The sequence below is a fragment of the Hyperoodon ampullatus genome (assembly GCF_949752795.1).
Source record: "Hyperoodon ampullatus genome assembly, chromosome: 4".
Lineage (NCBI taxonomy): Eukaryota > Metazoa > Chordata > Mammalia > Artiodactyla > Ziphiidae > Hyperoodon > Hyperoodon ampullatus.
The window spans coordinates 137,398,837-137,407,330 of record NC_136917.1 but is presented as its reverse complement, the minus strand read 5'-3'; positions in this window follow the sequence as shown (position 1 = coordinate 137,407,330).

Sequence of the window (8,494 nt, the reverse complement as noted above, 5' to 3'; positions counted from 1 at the left end):
GAGGAGAGAGCACTTCTGTTTTCATCTCTGGCCCAGCTTCCACTCCAAGAATCTAGCCCACCCCCAACTTTTGCTGTATAAGCATCTTATACATTCTAATTGAAATTCAAGTAACCTAAATGATCATTTTCATGAGAGGGAGGTTGTGATTTTTTTAGCTTCCATTAGTTTTATATATACTTAGAAAAGCTCTAGCATTTTCAAATGTTTATAGTTTAAAACATAACAAAATGCATGGCCCTACTGTCTTAGGTTCTCCTAGGAAGGAGGTAAAATAAGCTCATTTCAATTCTATATAAAATGATGTTTGAATTCAATTTCTCTGGAATTTGAAAATTGCTGTTCAAACTTCTCTTCTCTGAGACCTTTTAAAACACAGTAGCACTTTTGTTTAAAACAAAATCACAAGGTTTAAAATCTTTAATGAAGAACTGTTATAAACGTAAGAGATTGTTCTCATTAGTCATAGCTGTGTCACTTTCAAGGTGTATCTTCCAATATAGATCTCTGTAAATTTATGACATTCTCTAGCTTGATTTTCTTCTCATGTGATGAGTACTTAATTTTTCACTTGGATCATGAAAAAAAACCTTGAAAGTTAAACAGCATTTTGCAATTTTGATACTATACTCTTTGCTGTTCCACAAGTTATGAATGGGTTAGTCATTTCCTGCAATTATAAATGACCTTAATGTGATCACATGATGAAAGTCATGCTATCTTAGTCAGTTATTTTGGGGGTCTTTGGGGAGTTTTTGTGTTTCTTTGGACCAGTTCTGTAGGGAGCTACATTAGTAAATTTATGTCTGCTATTTCAGCTCTAAGTTATATATGACCCAGTTTTGTGTGCTTATCTGGGAACAATCCATTATTGACTTAGTTTGGAGTAGACATAATGTACTAATCTTAGTCATCAGAAACATGCCCTACTTAGAGAAGTATTCCATTCACTTTATTTCTCAAATGCACAGACCACTTTGAACAGCCCTTATCTACAAACAACAGAGAGGAGTAGTTTCACACTCTAAGAATTTATCATAAGTCACTGGAGAATTTGACATATTCCTTGTGCTTCCCACTTTTCTGCCTGAAGCAAATTTCAGCATAAACTCTTACATGATTAAATGAATTTCACCCAACCATTTACTTGCATGGTTTGAAGATCAGAACAAAACTAATGGTTATATTTTGGGAAGAAAAAATATGGCCTCAACTGTTTGGTCTGACACAAAACCAAACAAAATTACTTCAAGGTTTTCAAATGCTTATAGGCTTCTGGATTTAGAATGGTGATGAGTTTTTGCTTTCCTGTTCCACCTTTATCTTAATTTCTTAGTTTTACTTTTTCTTTCCACCCCTCCTCTTCATCCATATAATCCCCATCTCCCTTTGGTCAATCTGCTACTATATGTCATGTACTACATTTCTGTGGGTGACTTCAAAACTTTTTGGAACTGGGCATTATCCCCATCTTTCCACATTCCTCTTCTTCCTCGTTATTCTGAAGAAATGTAATCAAAGAATGAAAAGACCAGATTTATTTGACTCAATAGTCTACCATCTGAAAAGACTGTCAGGACTCTATCAGAAAAAACATCATATGTCTTTGTGGGGAAAAAAAAAGCAAGAGAAGTATTTCTTGCTCTATAGAAGTACAGTTTTAAATATGACTTTTGATTTTCCATTGTATTAGTTTGCTTGGGCTGCCATAACAAAACACCACAGACCAGGTAGCTTAAACAACAGAAATTTATTTTCTTACTGTTCTGGAGACTAGAAGTCTGAGCTCAAGGTGCTGGCAGGTTTGGTTCGTTCTGAGGCCTCTCTCCTTGGTTTGCAGATGGCCTCCTTCTCACGAGTTCATGCATGGTCTCGCCTCTGGGTGCATGCGCCCCTAATGTTTCTCTGTGTGTCCAAATTTCCTCTTCTTATAAGGACATCAGTCATATTAGATTAGGGCCCTTTCTAATGGCCTCCTTTTAATTTAATCACCTCTTTAAAGGTCCTATCTCCAAATACAGTCACATTCTTAAATAATGGGGGTTATGGCTTCAATATATATATTTTTGGGGAACACGGTTCAGCCCCTAACACCAGTGTTTTGGTAAAACCCTCCTCAGGTAGCCACAGTAGATCTTTTCTAGCATGATCTGGTTTTCTATCCACATAAACATGAAAATGTCCATTAGCCTTTTCATTACATCTGAGATGTAATGAGTAGCATTATTATTGGAAATTGGAAGAGATTTTCTCTTTGTCTTAGGATGGATTAATATATTTATGTATCCTAGAGGGCACTGTAGGTGCAGTGTTACTGTTCTGATTTTTTTGATTTACTTTAAATAAATACTATGCTATTTTGGAATGGAGTTAACCCAGGAGGTAGCACTGCTAAAGGTCAAGTTTTAAAGACTTGTGGTCATCTAGCTTCTATACTTGACAAGGAAGATCCACACTTAACCAGAGAGAGAAGCTAGATTAGAAGTAGTCAGGGCCCTCCAAAGAAACAGAACCAAGAGAAAATGTATCTCTATCTATCTATCTATCTATCTATCATCATCTATTTATTTTAAAGAATTGGCTCATGTGTTTGTGGGTGCTGGCAAGTCCAAAATCTGCATGGCAGCCTGGCTGGCTGGTGACCCAGAGAAGAGTTGATGTTGCAGTATTGCATCCAAAGGCAGTCTAAGACAGAATTACTTTCTCTTGCAGGGACCTCAGTCTTTGCACTTAAGGCCTTCAGCCTATTGGATGAGGCCCATCCACATTATTGAGGGTAATCTGTTTTACTCAAAGTCTACTGATTTAAATGTTAATCACATCCAAAAATACCTTCACAGCAACACCTAAACTGGTGTTTGACCAAACAACTATGTACCATAGCCTAATTAAGTTGACATATAAAATTAACCATCACAGGTGGATTTTAAAATACAGTGGTGACAACTCATTGTGACACTATGTCCAAGAGCAAGGCTCATGTTCTCGCTGTAAGTTAACCACTCTTAGGCCTCCAATGAAGGTAGTGTTGTCAGCTGATCTGCCAGACAGCCATGTTAATGTGGGAATAGTCAGTGTTATAATGACCTCTTCCACATGTGCCAGCTGTATAATGCATGCAAGAAAGCCACCCAGAGACTGGCTATGTACTGTGAAAGTTTGCCTTCTTGGAGGCACAGAACCATACCACATGACCTCTTGCCATTAGTTTGGTTTTTTGAATCCATCATGTACCACGTATAATTCTATCCCAATGCCATTTTATGGAAGTGATTCACATTTTGGAGGTGGGAGCTTCTTGAACCCTTCCTTCAAATGAAATTTGGAAGCATAAACAAACAATGAAATGGAGCAACAACAGTATGTGGGTGCAAGTGGATTCTTCACTACTGGCCTCTACCTGTGCCGATTTTACATCTTATTGTGAGTGTAAGGAAAGGGCTTGTTTCTCTGTAGTTCACATATGGGTGATATCAGATCTTCAGAATACACTCCTAACTATGAGAAAAGCTAATATTTTCTCTGATAACTTGAGATAGTTATTGCAAATCCCCTGACCTATAACTGATGCTTTATTATTTCAGCTATTGTGTGTGGCCTCATTGGTCCTAATTTATTATTTTGCTCTTCACTAAGCCCAAGTATGTGCCTTCTCAGGCCATAATATATTGTGTTGGTGAACAGACTCTTACTTGAAAGGACAGGCTATATACTAGGTAGCTTGTAGGTCTTCTCCCTGTGATTTAAGGGGAGAGAGTTCCAGGGAGAAACAATGACAGACAAGACAAAGGCGGGGAGTGGTGTCTGTATTGGTAATATTGAGTCAAACTAGTTTAACTTATACTTGGTAGCCTCTAAGAGAGCAGAGGAGTATTTTAGAGAAGTTTTTAGAAAGTATTTCAGAAATACTTCAGAGGAATATTTTAGAAAACTTCCAAAGAGATTGATTTCCTTTTTTTTTAAAGTTTCAGCATACATATGGGTTAAAGTCAGTTTTGAGAAAACTTCATTTACATAAAACTCTGAGAATACTGATCAAATAATGCCTTTATTTACATGGCTATTTTACAATAATCTGTGGAAAGATCAGGACCGCGCTAATGCCTGCCCTAATCTGAGAACCTGGGTTAAGGTTTACATAAAACTTCTTGCAACCCATGAAAGCCACATTTCCCACACTATTTACTACAGGGCCCCAGGGCACCTCAGGGAACTCACACGGTCACAGCGGGATATTTTAAATTTTCAAGGAAAACACAGCAATGCTCACTATCTGTCAGACACAAGCAAATTATTAACTTAAGGACTTTCACAGTTTCAACATTAAATTGTACTACATTCCTTTTAATGATGTCATATCTAAGAAGCTGAGTGTTCTGAAGTTGCTGTGATAAAAAGCAAGTAGCATGCAGGAATGAATATAAAAGAGGAAATAAAAGTGGCAGTGTTCAGTCTGATTCCAAGGTTTGAGAAGCAGTGCAGTACCCAAGAGGCACATACATCCAATGCATTAGTACATAATTCTAGTCATTTAAGGATGAAATAAAGTTTTTCTTCCAGTTTATGTGTATATGTTTGTGTGTATTTATGTGTGTGTGTGTGTGTGTGTGTGTGTGTACTTAAGTGGCTATTAAGTTGCTGGAACAAAAATACTAATTTGTTTGGACTAAGCTACTTAAAAACTATTAAGGGGCTTCCCTGGTGGCGCAGTGGTTGAGGGTCCGCCTGCCGATGCAGGGGAAACGGGTTCGTGCCCCGGTCCGGGAGGATCCCACATGCCGCGGAGCGGCTGGGCCTGTGAGCCATGGCCACTGAGCCTGCGCATCCGGAGCCTGTTCTCCACAACGGGAGAGGCCACAACAGTGAGAGGCCCGCGTACTGCAAAAAAAACCAAAACTATTAGGTCATTCTTTTGACCTTGTTGCCGCCATGAAAAAATTACACCAAGGGCACAATGAACTGAGAAAGTTTGCAAACCTTTATGCTAGAGATTATGGCTGCATTTGGTACCTGCTACCAATTGAAGAACAGGTTTCAAAATATTCTAAATGTGTAGTTTTTCACAGGTAACTGTGTATGAAAGAAAGAAAGTGCATGGGAGAGAGGGAAAGGAGAGAGAGAGGAGTTTTACATGAATTTTGTCCATATTATGCTTTTTCTGTTTATAAAAATGGACTATATATAAAATAGATAATCAACAAGGACCTACTGTATAGCATAGGGAACTCTACTCAGTATTCTGTAATAACCTGTGTGGGAAAAGAATCTGAAAAAGAATGGGTATATGTATATGTATAACTGAATCACTTTGCTATACACCTAAACCTAACACAACATTGTAAATCAACTATACTCCAATATAAAATAAAAATAACATTAAAAAAAAGAATTGTGATGTTTAATCTCACCTCAAAATCTCCTGCTCAGGACTTCCCTGGTGGCGCAGTGGTTAAGAATCTGCCTGCCATTGCAGACGACATGGGTTCGGGCCCTGGTCCAGGAAGACTCCACATGCCGCAGAACAACTAAGCCAGTGCACCACAACTACTGAGCCTGTGCTCTAGAGCCCGTGAGCCACAACTACTGAGCCCAGGAGCCACAACTACTGAATCCTGCCCACCCAGAGCCCATGCTCTGCAACAAGAGAAGCCACCGTAATGAGAAGCCCACACACCCCAACAAAGAGTAGCCCTCGCTGGCCGCAACTAGAGAAAGCCCACACACAGAAACGAAGACCGGATGCAACCAATAATAAATAAATTAATAAAAGAAAAATCTCCTGCCCATTCCTTACCTAGTTTGCCCCACCTTGGCAAAAATGGTGTCACCATCAAGTCAGAAACCTAAGCAGCATCCTTTATTCTTTCCTCTCTATTACCCTCCACAGTGGGTTTATCGCTGAGTTTTGTTGTTTCTACCTTCGACATATAGCTCCTGCCCATCCATTTCTCTCTGGCCTCACTGCCACCCCCTTGTGCAGACCACCCTCCTTCCCCCTATAGACCTTGATGATGGCAACAGCTCTCAACAGGTCTTCCTGCATCCACTCTTTCCCTCTGTTCTCAGCAAAAGAGCTTCAATAATCTTTTGAAAATATAAATGGAATCATGATTCCCCCTTACTTAAAACCTTCAGTAACTTCTCATTTCACTTTATGAAAAAAAATATATCAAAGCTCCTTACATGACTTAAACAAATCCTACATAATTTGTCTGTCCTCTGCCTCTCTGACCTCATCTCCACGTCGTGCCCTCAGACTCCATGCCCCAGCGCACTGGTTTCTTTCCGTTTCCCGTGCACTAAACTCTTCTCCAACGCAAGGCTTTCTTGCCTCTCTCTGCCCGGGACGCTCCCAACCATCACCACCGATATGTCTGACTCCTTTCGTTTTTCAGTAAAAACTGTGACTTTCTCTGCAAAATGTTCTCTAACCACTGCCCTAAGTTAAACCTCTCTACATAATCTCATAAGGAGAAACCTTCTCATGGCCTGAACTAATTATGATTTTTATTTGCAGTTGTCTGTTGATTATTTTATTGCCTGACTGGCCTCACTAATCTAGAAGCTCTGTTAGGGTAGCTGGTGGTCTTTGTACTTATCGTGTAGACCTAGTACCTAGCAGTGTCTCTGGTTGTGTACTCAGTGATAATTGGGAATAAATGAATGAGTGAATGCATGAATGAATGGGAGGTTACCCTCCATTCTACCAGATGTGTGGTTTGGGATCTGGGTTTGGTCTGCTTGATCTTTTCTACTCTGCTGGCCATTCCATCTAGTCTGGTCTCCTTGCCCTTGGCCCCTGCATCATCTGTAGATGGAATTTAAAGTGATTCAACAGAGTACCAGCTGAAGACAAATTTACAGACACAAACAAGGAAGCAGAGCCCCCCTTTCTCTTAAATAACTCTAAATTCCCTAACTTTGCAAGTACAAATAAAGATTTCAGATTGTTTTTCTTGAATCACTCTTTCTTTTTCCTGTTAAGAGCATGGCTATTTTAAATCTTTTCAAATCTGAAAAGATTTGAGTAATTACCCTATGTAAGAGATTTCTTGAGCAACTGTTTTTTTTTTGTTTTTTTTTTTGTTTTTTTTTGGTGCTAAAAATTCTACCCTGGCTTTTCTCTTTATAGAAGTCCCAGTAATGTTGTTCGTATGAACAACATAGGAGCATCTTATCTCTAACTTTCCACTGTATTAAAAATGGTCCAAAATCCTAGGAAAAAAACTTTATTTGGTTCCTGAAAACGATGGGAAATTTGTGAAAAGTTTCACTGTAACTATAAGAAAAGGATTTTGAGAGAACATGCATTTGCATTCTATGTATGAAGGTGTTTTATTAGTTTTATTTTTTTTAGTCTTAGTAAAGCATATGTGTATGTATTTCTATTAATTAAACATTTTATAAGTATGTAAATATTTATTTCCTAAATACTAGGAGTAAAGCTCTAGAGTAAACCCTAATCGACAAATAAAATGCATATATTTAAGGTGTACAAAATGACGTTCTGATATACATATGCATTGTGAAGTGATTAGCACAATCAAGCTAATTAACACATCCATTCCTTCACATAGTTACCTTTGTGTGTGTGTGTGTGATGAGAACACCTAAGATCTACTCTCTTAGCTAATTTCAAGGATTACTAACTATAGTCACCATGCTGTACACTAGATCCCCAGAACTTACTCATATTACGTCTGGAAGTTTGTATCCTTTGACCAACACCTTCCCATTTCCCTCACCCCCCTGCCAGGCCCTGGAAACCACCATTCTACTCTCTGCTTCTCTGAGTTCATCTTTTTTAGATTCTACGTATGAGATCATACAGAATTTGTCTTTCTGTGTCTGGCTTATTTCATGGGGCATAATGTCCTCCAGATTCATCCACGTGGTTGCAAATGGAGGATTTCCTTCTTTTCCATGGCTAAGTAATATTCCATTGTACACAAATACCACATTTAAAAAAAGCCATTCATCTGTTGACTGACACTTTGTTTCCATATTTCTTTCAATTCTTTTAATTAATGAAAATGCTGTGGAAAAGATGGGATGCTTACTGGAGCTTGAAGAGTAGATTTCCTTACAAGCATATTTTTAAAAAGTATTCTATAAGGAAGGACTGGACAAAGAACTAGCTGTCTTGGGAAAGTATTAGTAATAGATGAAGAAAGGCAGCAAATTTCAGAGGTCTCTGTTAAGTGACGTAGGCTGCAGTCATTGATGACCCAAATAATGATCAGTTACTTGTGTTGGCATTCACTTCACGTATCAGGGGTACATTCAGTGCAAAATATGCCCTGGTAGCAATGGCCCTCTCATCTTTCCCACCTCTGCTTAGCAGAAGAACGCTGGGCTCTTCCCTGGCACTCATTCTTCTGCTCAGGAAAAAAAAAAAAAAAAAAAGGAAGAAGTTGAGTAGGTAGATGCATCCTCAGTAACTTCCAAGAATGCTCCAATGATGTTGTAGAGGGAAGACACTGGTTCTCCCTTC